Source organism: Rattus rattus, chromosome 16 (assembly GCF_011064425.1).
Source record: "Rattus rattus isolate New Zealand chromosome 16, Rrattus_CSIRO_v1, whole genome shotgun sequence".
NCBI lineage: Eukaryota > Metazoa > Chordata > Mammalia > Rodentia > Muridae > Rattus > Rattus rattus.
This window is the reverse complement of record NC_046169.1, coordinates 28,499,133-28,515,499: the sequence shown is the minus strand read 5'-3', so window position 1 is coordinate 28,515,499 and position 16,367 is coordinate 28,499,133. Positions and strand designations below refer to the sequence as shown.

General features: G+C 45.6%; 5 non-coding genes across 5 annotated transcripts; 1 reads left to right on the top strand and 4 right to left on the bottom strand.

Moving 5' to 3' along the window:
* Positions 1–7,158: 7,158 nt before the first annotated feature.
* Trnaa-ugc lies at positions 7,159–7,230 on the bottom strand. Its single transcript has one exon. It is a non-coding gene; the product is annotated as a tRNA-Ala (tRNA).
* Positions 7,231–8,325: 1,095 nt separating this feature from the next.
* On the bottom strand, positions 8,326–8,397 carry Trnad-guc. Its single transcript has one exon. It is a non-coding gene; the product is annotated as a tRNA-Asp (tRNA).
* A 386-nt stretch (positions 8,398–8,783) lies between these two features.
* Trnaf-gaa lies at positions 8,784–8,856 on the bottom strand. The gene has a single exon. It is a non-coding gene; the product is annotated as a tRNA-Phe (tRNA).
* Positions 8,857–11,687: 2,831 nt separating this feature from the next.
* Trnad-guc lies at positions 11,688–11,759 on the bottom strand. Its single transcript has one exon. It is a non-coding gene; the product is annotated as a tRNA-Asp (tRNA).
* Positions 11,760–12,110: 351 nt separating this feature from the next.
* Positions 12,111–12,182, top strand: Trnaa-ugc. The gene has a single exon. It is a non-coding gene; the product is annotated as a tRNA-Ala (tRNA).
* The last annotated feature ends 4,185 nt before the right edge of the window (positions 12,183–16,367 follow it).

The following is a 16,367-nucleotide window of genomic DNA, read 5'->3' as shown; positions in this document are numbered from 1 at the left end:
GCAGTTGAACTTATAGCTACCATGTTATTCACTAAGCCATCGCAATGGCCCCTGTTTATCTCAAGGTTTGATTCTTTTTATTCTCTGTGTATGGGTGTTCACCTGCCGTATGGTCTGGGCACCAGGTGCATGTAGTACTTGATAGAAGGAAGTGAGGAATTCATTTTCATTAGCACTGGAGTTATATATGACCTCAAGCTGCCCAGTGGGGCCTGGGAACCAAACTGTCATCTTCTTCTTCTTTTTTTTTTTCTTTCTTTTCTATTTTTCGGAGCTGGGGACCGAACCCAGGGCCTTGCGCTTGCTAGGCAAGTGCTCTACCATTGAGCTAAATCCCCAACCCCAAACTGTCATCTTCTACCAAGTGTTTGTAACCTCTGGACCCTTTCTCCAGACCCCTCTGCTCTCTTGAGGGACAGGTTCATAGGATGTAAGGGTCCGAACATCGTTGAAGACCCGGGACTCAGATAGCGTGCAAAGACAAAGAGCATTTATTCTGCAGAAGCAAACAGGACACGGGGGACAACCATTCTCTAAAATGACGACCCCAGGCAAAAGCATGCAGACCTTCTTATTGGGAACAGGGGGAACTCTCTAGAAGGATTAGGAAATCTAATCTAAAATTTCATTGGTCAGTGCTAGGGGTAACAGGTGGTCAGTGATCTGCATTTCTTTTTCTTTTCTTTTTACTGGATCTGGGGACAGAACCCAGGGCCTTGTGCTTGCTAGGCAAGCGCTCTACCACTGAGCTAAATCCCCAACCCCAGTGGTCTGCATTTCTATGTCATAAATATTTAACCACAGGGTGAGATAGGGCTGCCCAGTGCAGATGGCCCGTCCTGAGATAAGATATTTCCCCATTTTTGTGGTTATCCCCAGGCTGTCCTTTGGAAGGGAGATATTTTCTGGATTTTATAGTCTGGTTTAGTTTCTGGGGTCTTATGGGCTGATCCTGGAGCTGGTGCCTTATGGCCTTTTTTTTTTTTTTTTTTTTTAAAGATTTATTTATTGTATATAAATACACTGTAACCGTCCTCAGGCACACCAGAAGAGGACATCAGATCTCATTATGGATGGTTGTGAGCTACCATGTGGTTGCTCGGAATTGAACTCAGGACCTCTGGAAGAGCAGTTAGTGCTCTTAATCGCTGAGCCATGCCTTTTTTGAAATCAGGCTTGGTCCTTAAAATGGAGACACATGGGGTTTCTTTTTGGTTTTTTGTTTGTTTGTTTGTTTTTGTTTTTGTTTTTTTTTTCGGAGCTGGGGACGGAACCCAGGGCCTTGCGCTTGCTAGGTAAGCGCTCTACCACTGAGCTAAATCCCCAACCTATATTGTCCTTTCACTATTTAGCGCAGGCTGATCACAAACCCCAGGTAATCCTCCTGCACCAGCCTTCCAAGTGCTGGGATACAAAACTGAACCACGACCGCCATCTTTCCGAACTGAAACCATCCCCATTAAACATTTAGCTCACCCCTCTCCCATTCCCTGGCATCCATCCTTCTTTCTTCCCCTAAAGTCCACCATTCATGGAGAGCTAAAAGATTTTTTTTAAAGCTATAAAACAATCTTTAATTAACATTTTTGGTTAGTGTGTGAACTTTCAGTTTTCACAAAAGCACATTCACGTCATTATATGTTTTTCTCATTCCCCATTTTTTATTTATTCACTTGCTTACTTGTTTTTTTTTTTTTTTTTTAAGATTTATTTATTTATTCCACATATGTGAGCACACTGTCGCTGTCTTCATGCACACCAGAAGAGGGCATCAGATCCCATTACAGAGGGTTGTGAGCCACCATGTGGTTGCTTGGAATTGAACTCAGGACCTCTGGAAGAGCAGCCAATGCTCTTAACCGCTGAGCCATCTCTCTAGCTCTTCCTTTTTTTAATACATGGATTTTTGAAATAGGGTTCCTGTGTAGCCCTGGCTATCCTGGAGCTCTCTCTGTTTAGATTAAAGTCCTGTGCCACTGCTGCTGCTGTTTGGGTCACTGCTGTCACCACCACCACCACCTGGAAAAAACAAGGTTTTTTTTGTTTTGTTTTGTTTTTTGTTTTTGTTTTTTGTTTTTTTTTTCTTTTTTTAGGAGCTGGGGACCAAACCCAGGGCCTTGCACTTGCTAGGCAAGCGCTCTACCACTGAGCTAAATCCCCAACCCCCAAAAACAAGGTTTTTAACTGCTGAATTTTATTATAAACTGGGAGAAGTGGTGCATGCCTGTATTTCTAGAATTTTGGAGGCTGAGCTATAATAATGAGTTCTAGACCACTGTGGACTAAGAGACCTTGGAAAGAGAGTGAGACAGAGAGACAAAGAGACAGAGATTTGGAGAGAGAGAGAGAGAGAGAGAGAGAGAGAGAGAGAGAGAGAGAGAGTGTATCTCAAAGTAAGGATAAGCCAGCCTGTTCGACAGGGCTACACAGAGAAACCCTATTGCAAAAAAAAAAAAAAAAAAAAAAAAGAAATGTAGTAAAATAAAGGTGTAGGGGGGGATGAGAACAACATATAAAGACACACATGTATGGGTGTGCCTTCAAGAAACCTGTTCACATGCTAACCAGAAAATGGTAATTTTAAAATTATTTTACTGATAAAAACGTCCATTAGATGGAATGAACAAATGAAAGAAAAAAAGAGAGAGAGAGAGAGAGAGAGAGAGAAAGAAAGAAAGAAAGAAAGAAAGAAAAGAAAAGAAAGAATATTTTCAAAAATTTATGCTCTCTAGAGAAACCCCATTCCTAGCACAAGCCTTTGGCAATATGGCCCCTCCTGGTGGTTTCCCTTGTCCTGACTATCAGTAAGGTAAAAGACAAAAGGTAGAACAGAAGCAGGTCATTAGTTTCCTGTCAGACTGGACAGACCATTTTAAAAATAACCATCAACTTCTTTTAAACCTTGTTGACTTTAGAGAGAAGGAAACTTCCCCAACGGCATTAAGCCTGTGAGTCAGCACCTCCGTGGTGAGTCACGTCAGCCATCTTGTCTCAAAAATAAAAACTTTGCCCAGCACTCTGGAGGCAGAGCCAGGCGGATCTCTGAGCTTGAGGCTAGCCTGGTCTACACGGTGAGGTCCAGACCAGGGCTACAGAGTTGAGACCCTGTCTCAGATATGATAATAGGTCTGAGAAATGGTTCATCGAGTACGAAAGAGCACTGGTTCCCGTTCCAAGGGATCTGACGCCATTTTCTGGTCTCCTGAGGCACTAGGCAAACACGTGGTGCAAAGACCTACATGCAGGCAAGCACACCCACACATAAAAACAAATAAATATTTAAAAATAATAAAGAAAAACTTTAAAGTCAGCTCTAATTACATTTTTTCCTTTATAAGAGTTGCCATGGTCATGGTGTCTCTTCACAACAACAAAACCTAAACTAAGTAATTTAAAAAAGATTTTAAATTTTCTTTCAAAAAAAAGAAAGAAAGAAAGAAAGAAAAGCTTAGGGGGCTGGAGAGATGGCTCAGTGGTTAAGAGCATTGACTACGGGGTTGGGGATTTAGCTCAGTGGTAGAGCACTTGCCTAGCAAGCGCAAGGCCCTGGGTTCGGTCCCCAGCTCTGAAAAAAAGAATAAAAAAATAAAAAAATAAAAAAGCATTGACTGCTCTTCCAGAGGTCCTGAGTTCAGATCCCAGCAACCACATGATGGCTCACAACCATGTGTAATAAAATCTGATACTTTTTTCTGGTGTTTCTGAAGATAGTACATGTAATAAATAAAATTTTACAAAGAAAAGCTTGGGGGCTGGAGAGATGGCCCAATGGTTAAGAGCACTGACTGCTCTTCCAGAGGTCCTGAGTTCAAATCCCAGCAACCACAAGGTGGCTCACAACCATCTGTAATGGGATCCGATGTCCTCTTCTGGTGTGTCTGAAGACAGCAACAGTGTACTTATATACATAAAATAAATAAAATTAAAAAAAAAAAAGAAGGGGTTGGGGATTTAGCTCAGGGGTAGAGCACTTGCCAAGCAAGCGCAAGGCCCTGGGTTCGGTCCCCAGCTCTGAAAAAAAGAAAAAAAAAAAAAAAAGCTTGGATATAAGGGGAGAGAAGACTATGGTTGGGGGTGTCAGGAGTGGGAAGGGGAGAGTTGAGAGTTAATAGTATCAAGATTCATTGCTTACATGTGTGAAATTGTCAAAGGATTAATAAATAAAAGACCTTCAGCCAGGAAGAAAAACAAAAAAGTTATTCAGTTTGCAGGACAATGAGTGGAATTGAAAAATAGTATATTAACTAAAGTAGCTTGGGCTACTTTATCTCTCTTATATGGGGATCTTAGCTGTGGATTTTTATCGATGCATGTGAATTGTGAGTAAGAAACTAGGGAGTCCAAAAGAAGCAAAAGGGAGCTTTATGAATAGCCCTGGGAGAGTGATAGCTAAAAAGATAGAAAAGGAAGGTGAAAGACAAAAAAGGTAGAGCAGGAGGGAAGAAAGGGAAGCTGGTGGCTCATACCTTTAATCCCAGCAGCGCTGGGGAGCAGAGGCAGGCAGCTGGAGAGTGAATTTTGAGGCCAGCCTGGTCTATGTAGGAGTTCTAGGAGGAGGAGGAGAAGGAGAAGAAGGAGAAGAAGAAGGAGAAGAAGGAGAAGAAGGAGAAGAAGAAGAAGAAGAAGAAGAAGAAGAAGAAGAAAGAAGAAGAAGAAGAAGAAGAAGAAGAAGAAGAAGAAGAAGAAGAAGAAGAAGAAGAAGAAGAAGAAGAAGAAAAGAAAATAAGCTGGTAGTAGTGACTCACATGTTGGGGTTCAGGAATTGCCTCACAAGTCACACAAACACCCATCTCAGATAGGGATAATTTATTAACTCACCCCACCACCCCCAACACACACACACTAAGACTGATCGATCAGGGTCACAGAGGACCCTGGAGCCAAACTGTAACATTGCTCTCAGGGCAGGCTTTTTATAGAGAAAGTCAGTTCAGAAGTCAAGGGGGTAGGGGCAGGAGTGATATTATATTTTGGCTAACTAGACAAAGTATTATCAGGTGAGGTACGTGAGGTGGTGGTTGGGGGTTTTCTGGAGTATTAAGGTAACAGAGAGGGCTGGAGGGATGGCTCAGTGGTTAAGAGCACTGACTGCCCTTCCAGAGGTCCTGAGTTCAATTCCTGCCTACATAGTGGTTTACAATCGTCTGTTATAGAATCTGATGCCTTCTTCTGGTGTGACTGAAAATTCAGCTACAGTGTACACATATACATAAAAATAAATAAATAAGCCTTTAAAAAAAGATAACAGAGCACGAGTATTAAAACCACAGCCTTATGACCTTTAATGAGAAATTTTCAGTGTCAGCTACAAATGATTACTTCAGAGAAGTGGAGTCTGAGAACCTGATTTCCACCTTTTGAGCAAAATGGAGACTGAACGTAAAAATGGCTACAGTTATGTTAATAGGAGCCGGCCTCAAAGCACACCTTCTATCTGAGCACTTGAGTGGCCAGTGGATCTGTGTGAGTTTAAGACCAGCTTAGTCTACAGTGAGTTTCAAGCCGCACAGAGCTATCTTGTGAAACCCGGTTTCGCAACAATAGCCAGTCAACATTCCGACACTGGTGGAGAAGGAGGATGGGGAGCCAGGGCTAGTTAATCACTGCTAGGAAGGTGGACCGCGAGAGGAAGCCTGGTAACGATGAGCTAAGGCTAGAAGCCCCAGAGACCCTGCAGGGACGGTAGGAGCTTTGCCTGCAACCGCAGAGACAGCAGTGGAGGAGGCGGAGGCACCTCCCCCTTCCTGCTTTTGCCCTTTCCCCTTCGCTTGAACCTTCCCACCTGGCCTGGCCAGAGATCTCCGCGGTAGCCTCCGGTACACAGGCACACAGGAAGGGAGGGTCCCTGTAGGTTAACAGTGAATGCCCCATCCATTGGATCACAAATTGGACTCAGTGAGTTTACATATACATACATATATACATATATACACATATACACATACACATACACTCATACACACACATATATACATACATACATACATATACTCATATACACATACACACACACACACACACACACACACACACACACACACATATATGTATGGGGGTATGGATTTGGAAGGGGGTTATGGGGATAGGACGAGCCTGGAGGAATCCGACTGGCAATGTGAGGGGCGACTATGATAGCTATACATTTTATGGGGTTGGGGAGGTGGCTCAGTGGTTATGAGCATTGGCTGCTCTTGCAGAGGACCTAGATTCAGTTCCCAGCACCCACGTGATGCTCACAGTCATCGTAATTCTAGTTCCAGAGGATCCACTCCTTCTGGCCTCTGACGATGCTTCCTACAGAAACTGGCAGACAAAAAAAACCGATACCCATAAAATAAAATACAAAATAACAGCCTAAAAATAAAACAGGGGTTGGGTATTTAGCTCAGTGGTAGAGCGCTTGCCTAGGAAGCGCGAGGCCCTGGGTTCGGTTCCCAGCTCCGAAAAAAAAAAAAAGAAAAAAGAAAAAAAAGAAATATAAAACAAAGGGTCCATTATAGTGGTACATGCCTTTAATCCCAGCATTAAGGAGGCTGAGGCAGGTGGTGTCTGCGAGTACAGAGTGGGTGCGGGGACAGCCAGAGAACAAGAACAGGGATGCGGTGACAGTGACGTCCTTAACCACTGTGCTGTCAACCTGATATGCAGAACCTGTGGGATCTTTTATTTTATTTTTTAATTAAAGTGCATCTTTACTTGAATGGTAAGATTCGCAAGCAACGTGTGCGCATCCCTGGGTATGAAGAGCGCCCTGCGTACGTCATTCATTCTTATCAGGTACCGAGCCTGCTACGCAAACCCAGGCACTGGCCTGGGTAGCTGGACCTCCATTGCCCTGCACTCCTGCGCCCCGGAAATCAGTGTCCCGGAGATACGACATGCAAATTCCCCTGATGGTCCTTCCTCGACCTTTAGAGTGGTTCAATAACAAAACCCACCCGGTCATCGGTCGCCACTTTGCTTTGCTGCTCGCTCGCTCGCTCTCGTATGACCCTTCCAGAGATGCATATTTAAATTTTTACAGGTTTCAGAAGAAGAATGAATGTAAAACTCTCAGTTCCAAGAGGTCATCGCACTAGCGATGTCTTTCCTGGCGACATTCTGTTACAAAGACCCAGAAACAGAAATGGTCAAAAACAAGAACCAAGAAAATAAAAGTGGAGATGCCGGGGATCGAACCCGGGGCCTCATACATGCAAAGCATGCGCTCTACCACTGAGCTACATCCCCTGATGCTTTTCCACCGCCTTCAGGAAACCTAGTTATATTGTTTAACGGCTTATGGGTTTTGTTTTTTTGTTTTTGTCTTTTCCCCCCTTCTTAGTTCCTTTTAAATTAAAATTGTATGTATTTATTTAAAAGAGCCTTAAGGATTTGGCAACTTAAATTACCTCTTCTTTTAAATAAGTGTTCATTATTGCCTTCATAGAAGGTAAACTTCTCCCCGATTCCAAGAACAGAAAGTAGAAATAAATAAAAAAATACATAAATTCCTAATAGATGAGGACTTGACCCCAGTGTTCCTCACCCAGAATTCTCTGCTTCCTCACACTTGAGACGCTATCCAACCTCGAGGACTGAGTTTATAAGCTTGCTTAAAACACCCCCACCCCCACCCCCGCCTTCCTCACCTCTGGAAGAATTTTCTGGATATAAAATTGGCCAGACAGTTCGAGACCTCACCATCACGGCTCAACTTTGGAGCAAGAATGTAAAATGCAACATTTGGGTGAAAAGAGGGGGCTGTTTCTTGATTGGGAGCCGTGAGGAGAGATCCCAAGCTTCCTATGCTGCACCCGGGGACTGCCTATCATTTCCTGTGTGGATACTGTACCCGCAAATGACCTGCTACTCAGACCCATTAGCGCGCTCACAGCAACTGGAGCCTGACGTCGTCTGTAAAAATGCTGGGCATAGCAGCTGGGGTTACCTGACCTCTCTGAGCCCGGACGCTCACTGAGACAGTCAACAAGGACAAAGCCTGGATGCTCGAGCACGAGATGTGGCAGTAATAGCAAAAAGGGCTGCTGCATCCTACATCATCATGCCCCTGCCCCATGTGTGACGTCCCACACCATCTTGCCTTTGGGTCTCAGGGTGTTGGAGGATGCCGGGTCGTGGTGTCCATGGTGATCCTGTGAGAACCGAGGACAACCAAAAGATGGCAGCCGGAGAACAGTGTCTTTCTTACGATCTGCTACCTGGGCTGAGACCCTGTACCATACGTTCGGCTTATTCTACTGAACGTACTCGTGGGAGTTGAAGAATTTAAACAGATTGAAAGACAAATAAAAAACAAGAGCTTGTAGCAAAAGGTTTAGCAATCTCCCCGTCGGGGAATCGAACCCCGGTCTCCCGCGTGACAGGCGGGGATACTCACCACTATACTAACGAGGAAGAGAGCTGAAGGCTGGTTTGGCAAGAGGCCCCTTTAAGATTCTTTGAATTCCATAACAATAGATTCGATTTGATTGAATTACACTTTTGCACTGTCTCTTTCCTACTTAGGTTTTTTACTTTGTCGCCTGGATTTAGACTATAAAATTAAAGACGCCATACATAAACCAGCATACATCAAACATCACAGTGACGAATTCGCGCATGAGCAGAAGGTGTGCACTTGCTTTAGTGAACACGTCCATTCACTCTTATGGAGAACAGGGTGGTAAATGTGGTAAATTTCCTGAGCCTTCTACCTCCGTGTACGATGCTCCGGGATTTTATGAAGAAAGAAAACAATGACTTCTTAACAAACTGGAAATGAATGCGGGAAAAACGTGAGCTGCCGAAACCCGGGATCGAACCAGGGACCTTTAGATCTTCAGTCTAACGCTCTCCCAACTGAGCTATTTCGGCGGCCGTTGCTGCTGCTTCGTTTTTTCTCTCCTCCTTGTCGTTTCTAAGGCTTTCAGTTTCTGGCTCTTCCAAGTTTTGATGCCTAGAAATTTATTCATATTATTCGTCTCATTTCTGAGTTACGGATGTACTGGGGAACCTGCGCATCCCCTAAGTCCACTATCTATGAAGGTCCTTGGGAACCCCCGGGACCTTATTGTCCACTGCAAATGTACTTATTATTTTCCCTATTAACTGGAAGTACACGCCTAGGCTGCCCCCAGCTACTGCTGAAGAGCCCAGTGCTGGCACCGCTTAGTAGATGCTTTCTAAATATTTGTCGAGCGAGTAACAACGCTCGACTGAGTCCCTCTCGGCTCAGAGATCTGCTCCTTCTGTTCCCCACTCTCCTCTCGGAGAAGGAGCTGGGCCATTTCTGAATGCAGTTCTCTGCCAGGCGTTAACAGTAAACAATCCGTGGAAGGAGGTTCTGCCTGGGCAGGGCCACACCTGACTCACATCCGGCCTCCAAGCGTGCTCTTCATATCTGTGCACACAGGCTCAGTTGCGAAGCACAGGGAAACAAAGCATGTGCAGCTAGGGGTGGACACCGACTGCTTCCTCCTCTTAAGGGGAGCAGAATGCAGAAGGCTTGTTTGCCCTGCGGAGCAAGGGTAGGAAGTGAGGTCCCGGAGGTCGGCTCCTGTGAGCTTGCAGCAGTGAGCTAGAGAGGCAACCGCGCGCAGAAGGGATCCTCATCCCTGGTGTGGTGGTCCAACCTGGAGCTGTAGTGTTTGGGCCACATCTGCAAGAGAGGACCTGGAAAGTGACGTGGAGAGGGCTTGTTGATGGCCTTGACGTGGGAGTGAGAGAAGAAGAGGAATGATGCTCGAGCGTTGGCATGATGGTTTGGTGGGAAGTGTGGGTCACCTTTCCACGCGCGAAATTTAGCAAACCAAAGTCCCCTAAGTGTCCCCTAGTGTGTCTCAGCCCTGACAATATCTAATACGTCAGAATGTGATTCGAAAGAATGGCTACAACGTGTCCTGCCTACAAGACGTGCGGGGACAAAGATGGAGCAGAGACTGAGGGAATAGCCAACGAATGACAGACCCAACTTGAGACCCACCCCATGGTTGAGAACCAATCCCTGACACTGTCAATGGTATTCTGTTATGCTTGGAGACAGGAGTCTAGAATAATTGTCCTTTGAGAGGCTCAACTCAGCAACAGATTGAAACAGATGCAGAGACCCACAGTCAAATTTTAGACAGAGCACGGGGACTCTTGTGGAAGAGTTAGGCGAAGGACTGAAGGACCCGGAGGAGACAAGAACTCCACAAGAAGACCAATAGTAACCTTGACCACAAGAAGAGTCAAGTAACCTGGCCCCTTCGGGGCTCCCAGAGACTGAACCACCAACCAAAGAGGTTGGACCTAGGCACTGCACCTATCCATGTAGACGTGCGGTTTGATCTTCATGTGGGTCTCCCAAGGACTGGAGCGGGGACTGTCCCTGACTCTGTTGCCTGCCTGTGAATCCAGTTCGCCTAACTGAACCGCCTTCCCTGGCCCTTAGTGGGAGAGAATGCGCCTAATCCTGCAGCGACTTGAAGTACTTGCTGGTATGGGGGGTGTAGGGGGCGGAGTCTTCCCCTTCTCTGAGAAGGGGAGGGAGGCATGGGGCGAGGGGCTGTCTGAAAGGCGGGACTATAAAGTGAGTAAGTAATTAAGTAATTAAATAAATAAATAAATATCTAGATAGATAGATCTGACTGGAGAGAGAGCTCGGCCATTAGAAACACCGGCAGATGTCCTGAGTTCAATTCCCACCAACCACATGGAGGTTCACAACCATCTAAATAAATTTTTTTTTTTTAAAGTGTGTGGGGGGTGAGGGGGAGAATGACTACAACCGTGCGGAATCATTGGGATGTATACCTGCCTGCCCATTTTCCTGGACTGGACCCAGACTGAGTTCAGTTACCGGGTTTGGGGACGATGTAGAGGAAGCAGGAAAGTTTGCTTCCCTCTGAAATCCTATTCCTGTCTGGACCCCACCTCACATCCTCAATGGTAAGGAAACACTCCACACCCAGACTTTAAATCGCTACTTTGAAACGATCTTACTAAGTTGCTCAGGATAACCTTGACCTCAGTAGCAGTTCAGGCTGGCTCGATTTCCAACATCCACAGTCATCAACTCCAGGTTCAGGGACTCTCATTTCACTACTGACATCTACAAGCATCGGGCACACCCCCGTAGTGCACATACATACAAGCAGGGAAAACACTATATATAAAATAATACAAATCTAAAAAAACAAAAGAAGACAAAACAATCAGTTTGGATAAGTAAAGTCTTGTCTCAAAACACAAAACAAAACCTTTTAAAAAGGCAGTTCTGTAAGCCACGCACTGGAGGGGCTGAGGCAGGAGGATTGTTCCTGGAGTTGAAGGCCTGCTGGGGTTACAGGCCAACCAGGAATTAACAAAGCAAAACCCTGGGGAGACGTGGGCAACTGAGGTATGCTTTCTCAATGAAAGCTTTTATTTGGCTTTTAAGAATAAATAAAGAAAATACAAACCAATCTTCAAGGCAAAAATGGGAAATGGTGGTTAAGAAAAGATGAGGAAGATGAGGAAGGTTACTCTGTCAGCCAGTAGGGTAGCAGCGTTCTTACGAGTTTACATCAGCCAGATAGCCAGGATCAGACTTCCTTCCTACCCATGCCAACCTAAGTGAGACCCGGGGTCTATGAAACTCACGAAAGTAGGAGAGAGTATGAGAAGGTGGGATGAGGACCCATTCACGACGTCCTAAAATGCAAATGCAAAATCTACTGTTCAGCCTCCCCGTCGGGGAATCGAACCCCGGTCTCCCGCGTGACAGGCGGGGATACTCACCACTATACTAACGAGGACAAGCCATACTCAGGCCTTTCCTGACATAGGGATATAGAAGGACACAGATAACGACGGGCACACGTTTTCTTCCCTCTTCTATGTTCCTCCTCTCTGGCTTTTTCCCTCTCTTCTCTCAGTTTCTTTCCTCTTCCCTTTCTTCCGAGACTTCAACTCATGACACCAACATCATAAATCGAGGTCGAAAAAAAACCACAATCCCCACCCAAAAAAAAAAAAAAAAAAAAAAAAAGAAAAAAAAAAAGAAAGCCAAAAACCCCAAGCCAAACCAAACAAAAAACCGAAACAAACCTTAGAACAGCAAGCATTTCATCGCCATTATCTATTCCGGAAAACACAGGTTTTCGTCAGGGGATGTAGCTCAGTGGTAGAGCGCATGCTTTGCATGTATGAGGCCCCGGGTTCAATCCCCGGCATCTCCACTTTTTAGTTTAAAGAATTATTTTTTGGAAGGGTCTATGCCACGAGTAGGAAACATTGTATTTTCAAGGAGGTCCTATAACTGGTGGCCCCTGAACCACTATTGCAGCGTATTGTGCGCCCTTTGAACACCCACAGTGTCCAAATAGAGAGATCTTCAAGTAGCCCAGTAACCTTGCCAAGGCCACGCTAGGACTCTCAGCTTTTCTGGAACTCAAATTCCAGCTGGAGGCTAACACTGGGAATCCCAGGGACTGTTTTATGAGGACGCACAGAACTGCGGGGACTCAGTGTCACCCAAGAGATCTGCAGAAACCGGAGCCAGAAGGCTCACATTTTCTGAGCGCGGAGGCGAAGCTTTTAGAAGAAAGGGCCAGAAAGTAGCCCGGCGCCTGGACTTTAACGAATGGGAACAGAACTGGGTGGAGCTGAGGTTTGGAAGGCCCCAGAATGCCAGAGGGTAAGGACTTGGCACTATGGGCATGATTTTTTTTTTTTTTAAAGATTTATTTTATGTATGTGAGTCCACTGTTGCTAGCTTCAGAGCATGTGGTTGCTGGGACTTGAACTCAGGATCTCTTAACCACTGCCAGCCCTACGGGCATGATTATAAAGGTTTCTTCTGGCGGCCACATACTGTTCTGGAGACTGGCACTGAAGATGCAGCGTGGTGGGGAGGGGTGGGACAGTTCTGGAAGATTCTGTAGGAAGCTATGTAACATTGCCTAATTCAGGGATCTCATTCTTTATTTGACCATTCCCCTTAGGTTCATTCTGCTACTCTGAAGCTTGTCACCCAGGTATAGCACACGTACGACCCGCGATTTTCCGTCCTCTTCTTTGACAGCATGGATGCCTACACGGGGGAGAGCCATTGGGCTGGAAAACCTTTTCTTAAACTATTTGAAGACTGGGGGTGTAGCTCAGTTTGTAGAGTGCTTACCTAGAATGTACAATAGCTAACACTGCGTAAACCAGGCATGGTTTTGCATGCCTGTTATCCCAGCAACTAAGGGGGTCGGTTGGAGGTTGGGGCTAGCCTGGGCTACATGAGACCCTTTCACACTTGAACACACGTGGAGGCGCTCCTGGCCCTTTCTGCTCACCAGCCACAGGGATTGCCTTGATCCTTCGAATTCCTTATCCTTATCAAGGACGAGGTTACAGGTGTATACGGCTCCAGTCTGTCATATGTGGCAGGGAGGATGGTAGCCTGGGCTATCCAGCTCAGCCCTTCTAAGCACATGGAAAATGATTACTTTGTTATTTCCTGCTGATTGAGAGGGCAAGCGTCTCTCCTGTTACCAAAGCAGGCCTGTATAAGCACCCGGCAATGCTGACTGACCACTGGAGCAGGTCTGGGGAAGGATCGTTTATTCACTGATGTCCATTGTGGAGGTTTGAGGACCAGCTCATCCAGCTGCCTCTCCAACAGCTTTGGAACATTCCTGGATGAATCAGGGTGACTCAAGGGATGGATGCTCTGAAGTATCCAGAAGGCTGGGAATTAGTCTCCAAGCTCTAAGGAAAGTGGCACTGGGCCAGCAGTGCTAGCACACAACTGTTCCCTTGCCCCTTAGAAGATGGAGACAGACAGGGTCAGGAGTACACACTTGCGTGAGCGCCAGCAGGATTATAAGTTCAATGCCAGCTACACAGTGTGCTCATGGACAGCCTGGACTACAGGAGACCAATGGGGTCTTTGGGATGGCTCACTAGATAAAGGCGATTGTCACAAAGATTGATTGACAACTAAAAAAAAAAAAAAAAAAAAAAGATTGACAACTGATCTAAGTCCAATTCCCAGGACTTGGAAGGCAGAGGCAGTCAAATTTCTAGGAATTTGAGGCTAGCCTGACCTATATAGAGTTCCAGGCCAGCTGGGGCTATATAATGGAGCTCTGTCCTAAAAAAAACTAAACCCAGACTCCATTTCATCTTTTTAAAATTATGCTGGATTTCTTAAAGCAATTTCACATAGCCTATAATGTATCGGGCACGCACCCCCTCTCCACCTTCCTCCCCATCCATTAACCCCTTTGCTCCCCAGCTTTACTTTCACATCATCCATGGGATGTGTGGTTTTCTGTATTTATAGATTCTAGGATGTACAGATAAAATATAGTATTTGTCTTCCTGTGGTTGGCTTAGTCTGCTTAGTAGGTTAATCTTGTTTTCCTGTGGCTGAAAGGAACCCCCTACTTACATAGCCCACATTTTCCTCACCCGTTCTTTACCTCGATGGGCACCAGGCTGGTTGCATAGTTTAGTGTGTTTGTGGTATGCTGCATTGGAGTTCTCTTGTAAACGCCCAGCAGTGCATTGTTGGGTCTTATGGCCGGTCTATCTAGAATTCTGAGGTACCTCCATACTGATTTTCGTTTCCATGTGTCCTAAATTATGCTGAAACTCAGAGATCCACCTCCCTCCCCTTGCCTCCCGCTGGGATTAAGTACCATCACACCTGGCTCATTTTTTTATTCTTTTATTTAAAAGATGTAGTTATTCTTATTTATATGAGTACATTGTCGCTGTCTTCAGACACACCAGAAGAGGGCAACAGATCCCATTACAGATGTGAGCTACCATGTGGATGCTGGGAATTGAACTCAGAACCTCTGGAAGAGTAGTCTGTGCTTTTAACCTCTGAGCCATTTCTCCAGCAGTATTTTTTTTTTCCCCGGAGCTGGGAACCAAACCCAGGGCCTTGCACTTGCTAGGCAAGCACTCTACCGCTGAGCTAAATCCCCAACCCCTATTTTTTCTTATAGGATGCCATTTTGACTGGGGTAAAAATCTCATGTGGTTACAGATGGTTGTGAGCCGCCCTGTGGGAGCTGAGAACCAAACCCAGGTCCTCTGCAAAAGCAGAGTGCTCTTAACTACTGAGCTATCTTTCCAACCTCTCAAATAGTTTTGATAGGTATTTCTCTGATGGCTAGTAAGGTTGCGGTTTACTTTTATTATTTGCCAGCAGACAATGTGTCAATGCCTGGGCAGGCCAGAAGAGGGCATTGGATCACCTGGAACTGGAATTACAGACGCTTGTCATGGCCACGTGGGTGTTCGGAATTTAATGCACCTGGGCCATCTCCTAAGTCCTGGCTAAACACTTTTGTTGTTTTACCATTGGCCGCTTCCATTTCGTCTTCTGAAAACTGACTATTTCACTGACCATTTAAAGACTGCGTTGTTTAGTTTTTTTGAGCTTTTTCTGGTTGGTTTGTTTTTGTTGATTTTCAAGACAGCCCTGGCTGTCCTGGAACTTACTCTGTGGACCAAGAAAGATGAAAGCTGCCACCACTGGGTTGGTTTTTTGAGTTATTGATTCAAATTTTTAGAGTAAAAACTAGGAGTGTGAGGGTTCCCCTGGGTTTTCCAGTTTCACATCTGTGGACTGTCGGGCTTCGGGCACTGAGTTTCACACCTTTTTTTAAAAAATTTGTTTACTTTATGTATATAAGCACACTGTAGCTGTCTTCAGACACACCAGAAGAGGGCATTTGATCTCCTTACAGATAGGGTGTGATGGGTGTGAGCCAACATGTGGTTGCTGGGATTTGAACTCAGGACCTCTCGGAAGAACAGTCAGTGCTCCTAACCACTGAGCTATCTCTCCGCCCACAGATTCACAGCTTTTATCTGGACTCTTTTTGTACAACAGCTTGTCCTATAGGGCAAGGTGAAGTAGAAACTTTAGTTCTTCGGAGAGTTAGCTATGGCCAATGTTTTGCTGGAGCACACAGGTAAAAGGATGTCTTGCTAAAGCAAACATGGTAAAAGGCTGTTTTCCTGAAGCAGAAGGATGTTTGGCTGTAGCAAACATGTGAAAGGACCCGAGATGGAGAAGAACTACGACCCCACAGACAGTGGGAGATGAGCACTGAGCCTTGGTTTACCCCACCTCACGATTCTTCAGTAAAGACAAAAATGTATTGGTTTGCCTTACAAAGCATTGTCGAACTCAACTTGGGATAACAACACTGAGAGAAACTCACCCAAGAACTGCTCCAGGGGGTTCCTGTGGCACCTTGCCTCTTCTGTGGCCTTGCCTCAGGCCAGTCGGTGAGCCTGGTGGTTTCGTCAGGACTGAACAGTTGCTAGTCGTGCCTGGTGTCTGCCTGCCTACAGGTTGGCGGCAGCTGAATCATATTTGGTGTTTGCTATGGGACTGAACTGCTGCCCAA